Genomic DNA, 17121 nt, shown 5'->3' with positions numbered 1-17121 from the left:
TAAATAAAATCACCATAAATTAGATGGGTGCTGTACAAGTCTTTTTGCACTTAAAGTGTACCTGTAGGAAAAAAACTTCACCAACGGAGGGGAAAGTCTCTGGATCCTATACAGGTTTCCCCTGTCCTCCTCCACCGGCATGTTCCAGAAAACATATTGGATTTTTTTATGCCTTATTTCACCACTTACTTCAAACTGGATGTATACACGTGTCCAGTTTGTTGTCAATTGCTACTAACAGGATGTACAGGAGCGTCTTGTCAGTTACCGGCGTCTGCTCGAGGCAATGTTTTGGGAATGGGAACATGTGTTCTCATGGCCAATTAAAATGCTTGTGAATGAATGATCACAGCTACAGCGAGAAACCATATTCATTCATCAAAATGTAAGTAGAAAGTAAAGTACAAACACTCACAAACATTTCCTGTGAACACATTTCCTGTGAATAACATGTATAGGGGCATCTAGTGGACGAAAAGTAAAATGAAAATATATTACAAAATACATACCCCGTAGTTACCAAAATAAAACACTTGTACACTTGTTATTTATATATATATATATATACTGTATATATATATATATATATATATATATATATATATATACACACACACACACACACACACACACACACACACACACACACATATATATATATATATAGTTACCTTAGGGGTTTAATATATATGCCTTGAGGGTATATTACTGTTAATTAAGGGCTTGTAATATTTATTGGGTACGGTAAGAAAACAAAAAAACACAACATAATTTAAATGTTGTGATAGCCAGGACAAATGGACAAATAAAATGTGCGGGTTTTATCTACAGTAGCATTGTTTATTTTAAAACTATAGGAGATGCAATTTGAGAAAACGGTTCCCCACCCTTGTTTTTCCCGTTTAATTTCATAGAATATAAAGTAATTACTGAAAACAACTATCAAACAAGAAATAGTGTCCGCACCCTGGCCTATCAAGATTGTGCTAGAGATAGAGACATATACTGTATACACCCAGAGAAGAACAAAACGCCCCAGAAAACAGCACCACTCAGTTAGAGTAACATGGAGCGCGCATATATTTGTCCATTGTGTTGCAAAATTTAGGAGATAGACTTAGTATATAGATTTATACTACCTGGGGCTTCCTCTAGCACCCTGTAGTCTGTCTGCTAGATCACCGTTCTTCCGATCCCCTCTGTTCTCCCACCAAGCCTCTTGAGCTCCTCAAAAGTTACCGTAGTTATCAGCCTGATCGAGCAACTACCATTTTCTGAAACCAACCCAATCGCATAATCATGGCGCAACATGTGCAGTGTTGTGAGAATCCATAATCGCAGCACCTTGCAATGCCAATCACAATTTTCATTGTGACACAGCAAATGTTGTTTATAGGATAACTTTCTAGAGTCTCTCCCCTCATTGGATCATCAGAATCAGCATAAACTTCGATGTTAATTGAGATGATCCGATGAAGAGAGTGGCTCCCAAAAGCTAACCCCATAAAGTGTATTCAAGTAAATAGTATCACATTCGGTAACCAATTGTTCTTGATGCTACATGTGCACTAAACGTCTATGATCATCTTATTTATGTAATTACTGATAAGAATTTCTAGGCACAACTCATAGCTCGTTTGTAACAAACTCCAAAGCCAGTGGAGCTGCTCCAGTCCTGACCATTCTCTCTGCAGTGCTGATTTTGCATTCTGCCTGACTGCCAAAATCCACTGAAGCCAGGAACCAAGGTTAAAAGTTACTAGCAGCTGGCACATGTCCTTGGCGGGCTTTAACTGAATGCTCTTGCTAATGCCCATCATAAGCCTTAGATGAATTGGTTTATCTCCTACAGATACACCAATGTCATCATTCTTTTTTTTGCAGTTAGCAATGCATGATAAAAACTTCAGTTAACTTGGGATTCCTCTTTGGACTGAAGTAAGCAGAAGCAATGATGAACAGTTAAACATACTGTATGATCAGGACAACCAGTGACACAAGTAACAATACATACAACTGATGTGTAGTTTTAATAACATCACCAGTACTAACAGATTTTTTTTGTGATAAATTACACAGAAGCAAGAATCAAAAGGGGTATGTCCCTGCAATTGCCAGCTTACAATCTAGAGGGTAGTGGGGTTGAGAAAGTGGGGGGAGTAGGAAATTAGACAAAGGGGTTAGCAGATAAGGCAGTGAGCTATAGCAAATGATAAGCTTGTCCGAATAGGTGTGTCTACAGCAGGCATTGGCAAACTTGGCCCTCCAGCTGTTGAGGAACTACAAGTCCCACAATGCATTGCAGGAGTCTTAGAGCCACAGTCATGACTGATAAAGGCAAATGCATTGTGGGATTTGTAGTTCCTTAACAGCTGGAAAGCCGAGTTTGCCTATGCCTGGTCTAGAGGGTATATTTGAAAATTTCCAGACTTGGAGCATGATGGATATGCTGTGGGAGAGAGTTCCAAAGGAGAGGTGACACTTGTGAGAAGCCCTGGATGCGAAAGTGAGAGGAGGTGACAAAGCTGGACAACAAGAGGGTCTCTTGGGAAGAGCGAACATTTCGGGATGGATGATATCTGGAGATTAATAAGGAAATGTATGGAGGGGATAGCCTATGTAGAGCTTTGTATGATAGTGTTAGGAGTTTGAACTAGATCCTTTGGGTGATTGGTAGCCAATGGAGGGATTGGCAGAGAGGGGCAGCATCAAAAGAGCGGGGGGAGAGGTGGATGAGACGAGCAGTAGAGTTCAGCAAAGACTGGAGAGGTGACAGTATGTTTTTTAGTAGGCCACAAAGTATGTTGTACAGTAATGAAGACGGGACATGATTAGGGCATGTACAAGCATTTTAGTAGCCTCTTGTGTAAGGAAAGGATGAATTCTGGAGATATTTTTGCGATAGAAGTAGCAGGAGGTTGTCAATGTGTCAACCTCCCTAGTGGTATTGACGGTTATGCACGTCAATACAAAACACGCAAACGGTATTGACATGCATACACGTTAATACTCTCCTGCACTATATACTAGACCCTTGCCTGACACATTTTATTTTGACAGGAAAAAAAGGGTTATGAAAATTAATTGGATCACTTTTTGCACAGAAATCCTGGGGAAATTGAACGCCAAATGAGAGATATTTTATCGTTCATTCTGCTGACAGGGTAGCATATATTGCGCTTTTAGCACAACCCACGTTACCTAGGTAATAGGAGCATTGTTATAGTAATGTGCGCTACGCTACTTGTGTACTGTGTGTTATTTTAACAACACAATACTTATGTAATGCGGGTAGCACTATTTTTGCAATGTGTGCTCCTTTGTCAGCTGTAAATTTGCTGTGTGCTCTTTGTGCATGGCAAGTAGTGGCTGGATAGTGTACTGGTTAAGGGCTCTGCCTTTGACATGGGAGACCAGGGTTCGAATCCTGGCTAGGTCAAGTACCTATTCAGTAAGGAGTTCAAGGCAATACTCCCTAACACTGCAGGGTGGCCTCTTGAGCGCGTCCCAGTGGCTGCAGCTCTTGAGCGCTTTGAGTCCGACAGGAGAAAAGCGCTATACAAATGTTCGGATTATTATTATTATTATAAGCTTACTGATTTTTAGTGCATATGCTCCAGTGTCCTCTCATTCATGAGGAAGGGATACTACAACACATTTAGGTCAGCCAATAATGTACATTGTATCGGGAACATATGCATTTTGTGCATAGCGTGGGCTACAGACTTTGCCTAGCACCCGCTAAACTTTATGGCCCATATGCAATTCACTTTTTCTCCTGAGTTTTCTCCTAGGTGATAATTTTTCATCTTCAATTTAAAATAACTTTCTAGTACTTTTCAACTAAAAAAGTACAAAAAATAGGTGAAAAAGTACTACCAAAATTATTTTGAGTATTTTCTTGCTGGCTAGTAGCTTAAAAAGCATTTTATTGACAAGTTTAGAAATATCACCTAGGAGAAAACTCAGGAGAAAAAGTTAATTGCATATGGGCCTATGTGTATGCCTATTAGACACAGAAAAGTGTAGTTAATCATGACATATGTGGGTAAAAATTGAAAGGGTCACTTTAAAATTAAAGAGGAACTCCAGTGAAAATAACATAATGAACAAAAGTGCTTAATTTTTACATTCATTATGTATAATGGATTTAGTCAGTGTTTGCCCATTGTAAAATATTTCCTCTCCCTGATTTACATTCTGACATTTATCACATGGTGTCATTTGCTTTTTTGGCAGTTGGAAACAGCTGTTATTTCCTATAATGCAACAAGGCTCCCACAGTGTGATGTCAGCAACATTGTCCTGACATCACACTGTAGGAGGGGCTTCAACACAATATCAGCCATACAGAGCCCCCTCCCCTGATGATCCGTTTGAGAAAAGGAAAAGATTTCTCATGGGAAAGGGGATACTGATTGGGATGAAGTTCAATCCTTGGTGACTGTTTCTCTCTAAGGCTTAGGGCCAGTTTCCACTACAAAGAGAGGCCTGTGTGGATTATTTTGAAAGCACCAGCCAGTGAAAACTATGTTTCCTGTGTAAGCTGCAGCCTGACAACTGAGGGAATTGCCTGTCGTCTATGACTTGCTTGTGCATGGCTGCAACGCTACAGTATCATTCAGGCTGCACAGAAATATGGACAGAGGAGCACTGTATCTGCTTTAACTGGTGAGACCTATGCTTCCTGTGCAAGCTGTTGCGTGATCATTGCATGCAAATCCCTTCATACTGAGCAGTGTGGATTTTGATGTAGCTTAGACACTGTCTGTGCTTGCTTGCCAAAGCATTGAAAAGAAAAAATAACTCCCAATTATTAACTGAATTAAGATCCAGTATGGTAGTATACTTTGTGTGCTTTAGTATGACCATTTCTGATATAGTAAATGTCGGATATAGTAAACTAGTGTAACATCAGTGGATTGAGACTGCAATATTTATACCCACCACACGATGGCAACCTGACCCCTCTTTCAGAGCTAAAGGAAGTGGACAAAGGGGGGTGATGGGGGAAGGGCAAGAGGAAGGGCGAGAACAGAGGACAAAAGGATAGAGGCTAGAGGGGCATGTGGATCTCTCTGTCCCAGCCTATGCGTAAGCCATCTTCGTGTGGTTCAGAGGAACAGACCAGGGCAGAAAGAGGAGTACAATCAGGCTCTAATTGATGCGATTAAGCAAGGATAGCAGGAGTTGGACGCGAAACAAGCCACCAGCGACCAGACAGGAGGAATCGTCTCACCCAGCCCAGAGGGCACGCCATTCCTGAGTGTTGCTTGCGGCAGCGACGAGACTGGTGAGAGGCCTGTGGCCACAGTACTTTGGGTTTAATTGTGCCTTCGCCTGGCGAGCGAGAAGGGGCCCCTGCCCCTCTCAGCTCAGAGTCCTATGGAGAACTGGTCGTGCCATGTGGATTACAAATACCTTCTCTTGAAGGTCTGAGCGCTCCAACTTTAACTTGAATGGGCCCCATCGCTAGCAGACTTTATAGCAGTTTCACCACTGGCCAGTGGTTAGTCAGGGTTTGAAATGTTTTAGCTAAGTGCAGTAGCTAGTTGCACCTCCTCTGCTATTTGTGTGAATTGCATATAACTGTTTGCCTGTTTGATTGTAAAGAATTGTACAGCAGTCTGTCTCTCTCTCACCCAGTGCATTAAGGGGCAGCGTCTCTTCACGGGTGGACAGGGGAACAAACTCTATTTATGACTGTTGCACTATTGAACTGCTGTTTCTGCTTCACTAACCCATTGTCAGTAAGCTGTTGCTTTTATTTGATGCCATTGTACCCCTATACCATTGTGAATCCTGTTTGCCCACACCCTTCTCACAGGGCATCTTGTCTGCCCCTAATAAAACCCCTTATAGTTATTGGTGTGTCGGAGTATTAAAGGGTCCTTTCACAGGACGGGTCATCACTGGGGACAGTAGGAGAACCCAACTCTTACAGCAGCTCCTGTGGGAGTCAGTGCTAAACGTGGGGGCTCGTCTTCTGGGATTCTAACCTAGCCCGTAGAGTGATGACTGCCCTAGGAACAACGAGCCAGGCCAGCAAAATGGACCCAGTCACTGCTGCCCGCTGGTGTGAAGAAGAAAATGGTAGACTACAGTTCAGTGTGGTGATGGATATACCTGCTGATGGATGGACAGAGAATCAAATAGATAAAGCTATCACAGCCCTAGCACTTGATCGTCGGGTGTTCGTCTTAGACACACGGACTGATCCGGAGATCTCTCACACATATGCCCTGCTAGAAGTGAAAAAAGGCCTTCCCACTTACTTCCAGAACACAATCTTACAGCTAACGGATGAAATCAAAGTTCAGTTGATCCGACCAAGTCCCTCAACCAACCACTCAGACAGTTCCAGTGAAATGCCACCAAGTAAAAGAGAGGTCTGCTCAGCCTCTGCTGACTCTATGCCCACCACCCCAGGATATCCACCCGCTTCCTTCTACACTGATATGGGAAAACTGATGGAAAATTTAGTGACAAATTCATTCCAACCTATCAGTTATACGTACAGAAAACTGAGGGTTTGTTCTGGGCAGATACCTGTCCCATCCGGGGAAGATGACTTTGAGACCTGGATAGACCAGGCTGCACAGGCCTTAGATGAGTGGGAGGTCTCAGATACAGTCAAGCGACAGAGGATTGTAGAGAGTCTACGTGCCCCTGCTTCAGATGTTGTCCGGAATCTTAAAAGAGACCAGCCAGGTTGCACTGCCACAGAGTGTCTGGATGCCCTTCGTGAAGTTTTTGGGCAAATAGAAAGTTGTGCTGACTTGATACATCGGTTTGAACATACCTACCAAGAGGAAGGAGAACGTCTATCCACCTTTGTCACTCGCCTGGACAAGATCCTAAACCAAGTAATCCTAAAAAAAGGAATGGCACAAGACAATGCAAGTGAGGCTTTATTGACCCAGATCCTAAAAGGTGCACAACCTTTAGACCCTATAATGCTGAAAATTCAAATGAGAGACCGAAGTGACCTTTTCACCTACTCAAAACTGATTAAGGCCATTCGAGAGAAAGAGACACTGTTGTCCGCTAAGTTCCAGAAAATGACCACCTCTGCTGGTTCTGGGCGAAGTAGTGGTAGTGCATCTGTGTACTTAGCATGAAGGCCCTTGGAAGCTCCGGGAGAGATGGACAGTAAGACCCCTTCTACTGCTGAGGCGCTCACTCAGGCGATAACCCAGATGGTGCAGTCAAATTCCACTTTACAACAAGCTTTTACTGAGATTCAGAGGTCGATGATGCAAGTGATAGAGACTCAGGCAGGGATGCAACAGTCCATGGCTGATCTGCAGAGAGCTATTGCACACCCTACCCCAGAGGGCCCACAGCTATCCAGAGGAAGAAAGAGTAGAAGATATTCAGCCGGAGTAGAGTGCTTTAATTGTGGGCAAACTGGACATTACCGAGCCCAATGCCCTAAATCCCGCCACTCTCGGACCTTAACAGAGGAGGTGCGCCAGGCACTACAGGATCTTTTACCTGCCAAGCCGGCGGAAAACTTCAGAGGGCCCCGGTGAAGAAGCAAGCCGGGAGCCCACTTGCTTCAGACAGCTCCAGCCCACACCAAAAGGCTGACTGGGAAATCGTACAGGAACCCTTGAGTAGGACATTGCACCGGATTCCTAAGAGACAGTCAAATACGCCTCCCTCAGCAATGCACCCCAGTGTACAGGGGAGAAATACACATCAATGTGAGAAAGGCCACCAGGAGCATCGCTTAGAGCGTAACAGGAGGCCAAAAGGAGTACAAGCTCAACCAGCCAGGCCTACAAGTACACCTCCTTCTGGGCAAATCCCTGCTAACTTAGTGGGCCCCTCTCCAGTGGTGCCTGTTCAAATAGAGGGCATCTTCATAAGAGCGTTACTTGACTCGGGTGCACAAGTGACTTTATTATATCGGGACTTCTATGATAAGTATCTGCAGCACCTGCCCCTGCGAGAATTAAAAGACCTAGAGATCTGGGGAATTGGAACCGAGCAGCTCCCCTATGATGGGTATCTGCAGATCAAGTTGACCTTTGACCCACTGGTTGTTGGGCAACCAGGAACCTTTGACACCTTGGCCATTGTATGTTCTCGACCCCCAGGTTCAGTGAGAAGTTCTTTAATTGTGGGGACTAATACAGACCTGATAAGACGAATCTTGTCCCCCATAGCCTCCTGCTATGATCTACCACCAGAAGGTGTGCACCCCATGCTTCATCCAGTCTACCAACGTTTAGTCCAAGAACAGAGGGCTCCAGCCGACGGAGTAGGAAGATTGTGGCGATTGGGGAAGAAGGAGAAACTGTTGCAACCAGGGGAAGTGGCATGCCTTCAGGCTTCAGTAAGACTGAGCTGGGATCTGCCGGGACCGCATGTCCTGCTAGAAACCATCCCTGGAGAGAAGACAGCCCCCGGGATAGAGTTGATCCCTGAAGTGATCCCGACAAAGGCACTACAGAAGGCTCAAGGAAAGATCTCCGTCAGTGTTTGTAACACCACTGACTCCCCAGTGAGGATCAAAGCCCGGATGCTTCTTGGACAGGTGGGCTCAGTCACCCCAATTTCGCCATCCCTTTCAGTGGGGGGAGCTGAAGATGGAATCCCTGTAGACTGCTTCTACCCAGCAGACTCCCCGATATCTCCAGAATGGAAGAGCAGGATTCAAGCCCTGCTCCTTAAACGGCAAGAGTTATTCTCCAAGAGTGAATTTGATGTTGGGTGTGCGAAAAGTACTCAACATCGCATACGCCTACAGGAAGACAAGCCTTTCAGAGAGAGATCTCGTCTGATTCCATTTGGGGATTTGGAAGATTTGAGGGAACAGATTGCAGAGTTAAAGAGAGCTGGAGTGATCCGTGAATCCCGAAGTCCCTATGCCTCCCCCATAGTGGTGGTTCGGAAGAAGGATGGTTCTATGTGCATAGACTATCGCACTCTTAACCGTCGTACCACCCCAGATCAGTACACAACCCCACGAATAGAAGATGCCCTACATTGCCTAACAGGAGCTAAGTTGTTCAGTGTACTGGATTTGCGCAGTGGGTATTACCAAATTCCCATGCACCCCGATGACAAAGAGAAGACCGCTTTTATCTGCCCTTTGGGGTTCTATGAATTTGAAAGAATGCCTCAAGGTCTTTCAGGAGCGCCTGCAACCTTCCAGAGGCTGATGGAGTGCACAGTGGGAGACATGCATCTGCTAGAAGTCTTGGTGTATCTGGATGACGTGATCGTCTTTGGAAGAACACTGGAGGAGCATGAGCAAAGGCTGGAGAAAGTACTGAGTCGACTTCAGGAAGAAGGACTGAAACTGTCCCTTGAGAAATGCCAGTTTTGCCAACCGTCTGTCACCTATCTGGGGCATGTAGTCTCAGCTGAAGGCGTGGCCACAGACCCCAAGAAGCTGGAAGCTGTGGTCAATTGGCCTAGACCGCAAGATGTAGCAGGATTGAGATCATTCCTGGGGTTTTGCTCTTATTACCGAAGATTTGTAGAGGGTTTTGCCAAGATGGCCCAACCCCTTACTGAGCTCTTAAAGAATGAAGGTGAGGAAAGTGACTCGAAACTTTCAGACGAGGCTCAATCAGCTAAAGGGCCCAGAAGACCTCGAGAGTCAATACAGGAAGAGTGGTCCGATCGTTGTGAGGAAGCATTTCAGCAGCTGAAGTGGAGTCTAACCCATGCCCCAGTCCTAGCCTATGCTGATCCTACTCTTCCTTATGAACTGCATGTGGATGCTAGTAGAGAAGGGCTCGGTGGAGTGCTGTACCAAGAGCATGAACGGCATCTAAGACCTGTTGCTTATGTGAGTCGAAGTCTCTCCCCATCTGAGAAGAACTATCCTACCCACAAGCTGGAGTTCTTGGCTCTTAAATGGGCAGTAGTAGACAAGCTCAGGGACTACCTGTATGGGGCTGAGTTTGTAGTCAAGACAGACAACAACCCACTGACCTACATCCTCACTACTGCTAAGTTAGATGCTACAGGACACAGATGGCTAGCTGCACTGGCTGAGTTCCGTTTCAGCTTGAAGTATCGACCAGGAGTGGGGAACAGAGATGCTGATGCCCTGTCCAGAAGGCCTCATAACACTGGAGCTTCGGAAAGAGACTGGACTCAGCTGACCCCAGAAGGGATACAAGCCTTGTGCCAGGGGGCAGAACATTGGGTCAGAGGAGTGACAGGGGCTGAAGTTGTTGGAGTCAGTACAAAAGGGGTCCCCAAACTCTACTGCAACCTGACCCAATTGAAGGATGGGAGCTTGCCCATCCTTAGAAAAAAGGATCTGAAGCAGGACCAGTCAGAAGATCCCCTCTGCCGACTGACCCTGGAGGCCCTAGAAAGCCAATGACCAGAGCTCCTGCAAACTGAATCTGTTGAGAAGGCCAAGATGGTTTACAGAGAATGGAATCGGCTACAGCTCCGAGACAGACTGGTCTACCGTAGAGCTCCTGTTGATGATCTGGAAGAAAAGTGGCAGTTATTCCTTCCTGAAAAACACAGAGAGACAATACTAGTGGCCTTGCATGATGACCATGGTCATTTAGGAACAGAGAGGACTCTCGGCCTAGTCAAAGATAGATTCTACTGGCCCTGTATGAGAGCTGAAATAGAAAGCTACTGTCACTCATGTCTGCGGTGTATACAGCGAAACACCTTGCCCACTAGATCTGCCCCAATGGGTCACCTACAGAGCCAAGGCCCCATGAAGTTGGTATGCATGGATTTCCTGTGCCTGGAACCAGATATGAGTGGACAAGGAAGTATCTTAGTGGTGACTGATCACTTCACCCGATACGCCCAAGCTTTCCCCACAAGGGACCAAAAAGCTTCCACAGTAGCAAAAGTCCTAGTAGAGAAGTTCTTTGTCCATTATGGTCTACCGCAGCAGCTTCATTCAGACCAAGGTCAAGACTTTGAGAGTAAACTCATCAAAGAGTTATTGCAAGTGCTGGGGGTGCAAAAGTCACGGACTACTCCTTACCACCCCCAGGGCGATCCACAACCCGAGCGGTTCAATCGCACACTTTTGAATATGTTAGGGACACTTACCTCTGAAAAGAAGCAGCACTGGAGTAAATATGTCTCAGCAGTGGTCCATGCATACAACAGCACAAAGCAGGATACAACAGGATATTCACCTTACATGCTAATGTTTGGGAGAGAAGCTCGGCTACCAGTGGATCTTGCCTTTGGCACCTCCACTGATGGGACTTCAGCTGCATCTCATAAAGGCTATGTTGACCGACTTCGGAGGAACCTGAAAACTGCCTATGAAAAGGCCCAAAGTGCTTCCAATATTCGGGAACAGCAAAACAAGAGAAGATATGATCTGAGGGTTCGGGTCCATGACTTACAACCGGGTGACCGGGTGTTATTGAGGAACCTGGGCCTTCATGGGAAGCAGAAGTTAGCTGACCGGTGGAGCTCACAACCATACATTGTTTGTGCACGGTTGCCCGGCCTTCCAGTGTATCAGCTCCGTCCAGAGGGGAAGACAGGGCCCTTGAAGACTTGGCACCGCAATCACCTTCTACCACTGAATGAAACAGTGCGTGTGCCCCCTCCACGTGAACCATCCCTGCCTAAACGAACCCCAGTAACTCGGTCACAATTGCCTTCTACTGCAGAGGAAGAAGAGGATGACGAGGAAGAGGACCTGGAGATGGAATGGCTGTGGCGGTTTGACCCCATTGTTTTCACACCGCCTATAGAGGACAACTACTCTAGGCCATTAAGAGATGATGCACAAGAATTCATACCACGGGCCCAGGTTGAGGAGGGGTCAGAACAGGTACCCACTGAGCCTGAAGAGGAAGGAGAGACCCAAACTATTGCTGAGACCCCATCAATGCCACCTCGGGAAATTGTAACAGAATCCCCCGCGAGAGAGGTTGTAAATGAATTCCCTGCAGGAGAACCCCTAGAGCCTATGGAGCAGAGAACCAAGCGACAGATCAAACCTCCCCTGAGGTTGACATATGACTCCAGAGGAAACAGTTCTGAAGAAGCCATCACCACCGTCTGCAGATCTACTGAGACACAAGTCCATCAGACCACTGTACCAGTGTGTGATACCTCCTGCCCTGTACCCGACACACCATGGTGGGAAGTCCCACTGCCCACAACTCAGGATAGCTTCAGTTACCTAGTTACATGTAGGTATTAAGTTAATTTGTAGTTAAAACTTTGTTCTTTGGGGACCAAAGACTTTCAGTGGGGGGAGAGTGTAACATCAGTGGATTGAGACTGCAATATTTATACCCACCATACGATGGCAACCTGACCCCTCTTTCAGAGCTAAAGGAAGTGGACAAAGGGGGGTGATGGGGGAAGGGCAAGAGGAAGGGAGAGAACAGAGGACAAAAGGATAGAGGCTGGAGGGGCATGTGGATCTCTCTGTCCCAGCCTCTGCGTAAGCCATCTTCGTGTGGTTCAGAGGAACAGACCAGGGCAGAAAGAGGAGTACAATCAGGCTCCAATTGATGCGAGTAAGCCAGGATAGCAGGAGTTGGACACGAAACAAGCCACCAGCGACCAGACAGGAGGAATCGTCTCACCCAGCCCAGAGGACACGCCATTCCTGAGTGTTGCTTGCGGCAGCGATGAGACTGGTGAGAGGCCTGTGGCCACAGTACTTTGGGTTTAATTGTGCCTTTGCCTGGCGAGCGAGAAGGGGCCCCTGCCCCTCTCAGCTCAGAGTCCTTTGGAGAGCTGGTCGTGCCATGTGGATTACAAATACCTTCTCTTGAAGGTCTGAGCGCTCCAACTTTAACTTGAATGGGCCCCATCGCTAGCAGACTTTATAGCAGTTTCACCACTGGCCAGTGGTTAGTCAGGGTTTGAAATGTTTTAGCTAAGTGCAGTAGCTAGTTGCACCTCCTCTGCTATTTGTGTGAATTGCATATAACTGTTTGCCTGTTTGATTGTAAAGAATTGTACAGCAGTCTGTCTCTCTCTCACCCAGTGCATTAAGGGGCAGAGTCTCTTCACGGGTGGGCAGAGGAACAAACTCTATTTATGACTGTTGCACTATTGAACTGCTGTTTCTGCTTCACTAACCCATTGTCAGTAAGCTGTTGCTTTTATTTGATGCCATTGTACCCCTATACCATTGTGAATCCTGTTTGCCCACACCCTTCTCACAGGGCATCTTGTCTGCCCCTAATAAAACCCCTTATAGTTATTGGTGTGTTGGAGTATTAAAGGGTCCTTTCACAGGACGGGTCATCACTGGGGACAGTAGGAGAACCCAACTCTTACAGCAGCTCCTGTGGGAGTCAGTGCTACACTACTTTTACTGGTCCCTTGAAATTTACTATAAAGGGATTCTACTTTATCGTTATCTGTGTGTAAAGTGGCTACACAGTTCTCAACATTTATAGGGAGGATTTTTTATGTTGGTTGAGTGAGTTTGAGCCAGTGAGGTGTATCATCCCCTCTCCATAGCACAGAACATGCTGCACAGCAGGAAGGTAACCAGTCACTTCTGCACAGCCGTTTGCTGCTAAACAGCTATCCAAATCAATCACTAGAGATTGTTTTAAGTGACAGTCTTCAGTGTGTACAAAGCTTAAAGGGAAGGTTCAAGCAAAAAAAAAAAATGAGTTTTACTTACCTGGGGCTTCTACCAGCCCCATGTAGCCATCCTGTGCCCTTGTAGTCACTCACTGCTGCTCCAGTCCCCCGCTGGCAGCTTTCTGACCTCGGAGGTCAGGACCACATTGCATACATTTTTACGCATTCCAGCTAGTGCAGGAACAAAAATTTACGCGTTGCACCACTAACGCGTAAAAATGTATGCGTTAATGTTCCTGCACTAGCGGAAATGTGTAAAAATGTACGCAATTCGGCCCTGACCTCCGAGGTCAGAAAGCTCCCAGCGGGGGACTGGAGCAGCAGTGAGTGACTACAAGGGCACAGGATGGCTGCATGGGGCTGGTAGAAGCCCCAGGTAAGTGAAACTCATTTTTTTTTTTTTGCTTGGACCTTCCCTTTAAAAATCGAGATTATTTTATGGTCATTGTCACTGTTATGCAGTGACAGAAGGCATAAGTGTGACAGAGGCCTCTTTGTCAGTCATTGTTCTTGATCTCCCTTGTTGCCCACGCCTTGTTCTGGAAGTCGGTAAACATTAGGTAATTCAGTGAGCTGCCTCAGTGACAGCGACATCAGTCATTTATAATGTAATCCCGTTGTTCTTTCTGGGCAGGAAAAGGAGTGGTTACAGTAAACTGGTGGGTGGAGGGGGAGGACAAGATACTAAAGGAAAGGGAGGTCACTTAACTGACACAAATCAGGATAGTTAAAGAGAACCCGATGCGTGTTTCTCAAATCATATTAGGACACACAAGCATGTTTGGTGTACAGTGATCAGTGTCCATGTCCTTCTATTGTGCCTCCAGCCCCCCCCCCCCAGGCTCTGCTGTCCCCTCTTAGAAAAGGCACCAGGCTAGCGACAAGCAGATTGTTGCTAGCCTGCTATGTACCTCTGCCTGTCATTCATCGCTGCTCCCCCACCCGTGTCCCTTCCCTCCCCACCTCCACTTCCGATTGGACGAAGCTTACAGAGGCGGGGAGGGAAAGGACACAGCTGGGGAGCCGTGCTATACAGAAGGCGGGGAAGTGGCGATGAATGACAGGCAGAGGTAAATAGCAGGCTAGCGACAATCTGTGTTGCTAGCCTGTTGGTTTTTTTAAGGAGGGGACCGCAGAGCCTGGGGGGGGGGGGGGGGGGCTGGAGGCACAATAGAAACAATAGAAGGACACAGAGGCTGGTCACTGTACACAAAACATGCCTCTGTGTCCTAATATGATTTGACTAACATGCCTCGGGTTCTCTTTAAAGCTATGGTCTTCCCAGTAGTAACATATGGCTTTGAAAGTAGGACTATAGATAGGTTCATGCATAGAAAATGTATGCTTTTGAATTGTGGGTGGCTGTGGAGAAAGCTCCTGAGAGTTCCCTGGACTACCAAATGATGTAAACAGTCAATACTTAAAGAAAAAAGGCCAGTTTGTTCCCTAGTTAGGATGATATCACTATGAAAGCTAAAATACTTTGGACACATAATGAGAAGGCCAGATTCTTTGGATGAATCCTTGGTGCTTGGAAAAATTGAGAGCAAAAGAAAAAGAGGATGGCAGAGGCTAAGATGGATAGACAACATTTGCGAAGCTATGAACATGTCTGTGCAACAGCTGAAAGAAGCAGTGATCAACAGACACTTCAGGTGTGCAAAAATAAGTATGGTGACGAGGAGTCGGAGTTGAATAAATGAAGGAGAAGGAGGGGAGGACAAGTGAGAGATGTCCAACTGGGAGTGTTCATGATGATTTCAGGCAGTGGTGTAAGTAACTGCAAATGATGGGGCATCAATGCACGTTCAGGGCCAGATTTTTACTGCCCAAGACCCACTATCACCTGGACCAGGCTTTCTCAACCAGGGTTCCCTGGAACCCCAGGGTTCCTTGAGGACTCTGCAGGGGTTCCTTGGCATTTTCCCCCATCGTGGGGGAAGTATAATAGAGCACACTATAATAGGTAGTACTGTAACAAGAAGCACTAAATTGGGGCATCAGGAGTAGTGGTGCTCAGCAGAGCTCGAATATTCGAGTAGCTCGAATATTCGAGCTCTTTTTCAGCTATCCGAGCTCGGTATTCGAGCTCCGAATAGCTGTAGCTATTCGAATGGGCTATCCGAGTACACTCGAATAGCCCATTCACTATTCGAGCTATTCGAGCAAACGGCGCTATTCGAGCTCGGTACCGAGCTCGAATAGCGTCATAGCCCAGATTGATGTCCTTAGAGCCAATCAGAGGGCTCCCAGGCCCTCTGACGGCAGCCAATCACAGAGGGGGACCCTGGCCAGCCCCTACCCTATAAATAGCGGCCGCCATGTTCCGTTTCTCCATGCTTGCCTGAGACTTGTACAGAGAGAGAGTTGCTCCTTTGTGCTTTGGCTTAGCAAGTGCTCTATTGTGATCATTTACCTAGCGTTTTTGCTCACCTACACCTGCCATATACACCTATATTGTTGTTAGTTAGATAGACATTGTATTTTAGTTAGTAGCTTGTGTGTTACATTAGAGACAGGCAGCTGCTGCAAGCTTACAGGTTTAGGCCTCAGGGGGGCCTTGCCTCTGTGGGCAGCTGTCCTCTGTTTATTTCTCTCATCTATACCAGTATTTCTGCTGTCCTTTACTAATAGTATTGTAGTTATACTGTACTAGGAGTAGGACACTCACTGACTGTCACTGTTTATAGGCTACTAGCTAGCTCCTGCGTGTGTGCACTCACTCACTGTCTGTGTGTACACACACTCTATTTCCTTCTGATTACTGATAGATTATTGTTAGTTAGTTGTACTTACTGTTACTACTTACTCTTACTGTACTAGGAGTCTAGGACACTCAGTCAGACAGTCACTGTGTTCATAGGCTACTAGCTCCTGCGTGCGGTCACTCACTGTCTGAGTGTACACACACCACCCACACTCCATTTCCTTCTGATCGCTGATTGATTATTGTAATTAGTTAGTTCTACTTACTGTTACTACTTACTCTTACTGTACTAGGAGTCTAGGACACTCAGTCACTGTGTGTTCATAGGCTACTAGCTCCTGCGTGCGGGCACTCACTGTCTGAGTGTACACACACCACCCACACTCCATTTCCTTCTGATCGCTGATTGATTATTGTAATTAGTTAGTTCTACTTACTGTTACTACTTACTCTTACTGTACTAGGAGTCTAGGACACTCAGTCACTGTGTGTTCATAGGCTACTAGCTCCTGCGTGCGGTCACTCACTGTCTGAGTGTACACACACCACCCACACTCCATTTCCTTCTGATCGCTGATTGATTATTGTAATTAGTTAGTTCTACTTACTGTTACTACTTACTCTTACTGTACTAGGAGTCTAGGACACTCAGTCACTGTGTGTTCATAGGCTACTAGCTCCTGCGTGCGGTCACTCACTGTCTGAGTGTACACACACCACCCACACTCCATTTCCTTCTGATCGCTGATTGATTATTGTAATTAGTTAGTTCTACTTACTGTTACTACTTACTCTTACTGTACTAGGAGTCTAGGACACTCAGTCACTGTGTG

Source organism: Hyperolius riggenbachi, chromosome 5 (genome assembly GCF_040937935.1).
Source record: "Hyperolius riggenbachi isolate aHypRig1 chromosome 5, aHypRig1.pri, whole genome shotgun sequence".
NCBI lineage: Eukaryota > Metazoa > Chordata > Amphibia > Anura > Hyperoliidae > Hyperolius > Hyperolius riggenbachi.
Note: the sequence above shows the minus strand (reverse complement) of the source record.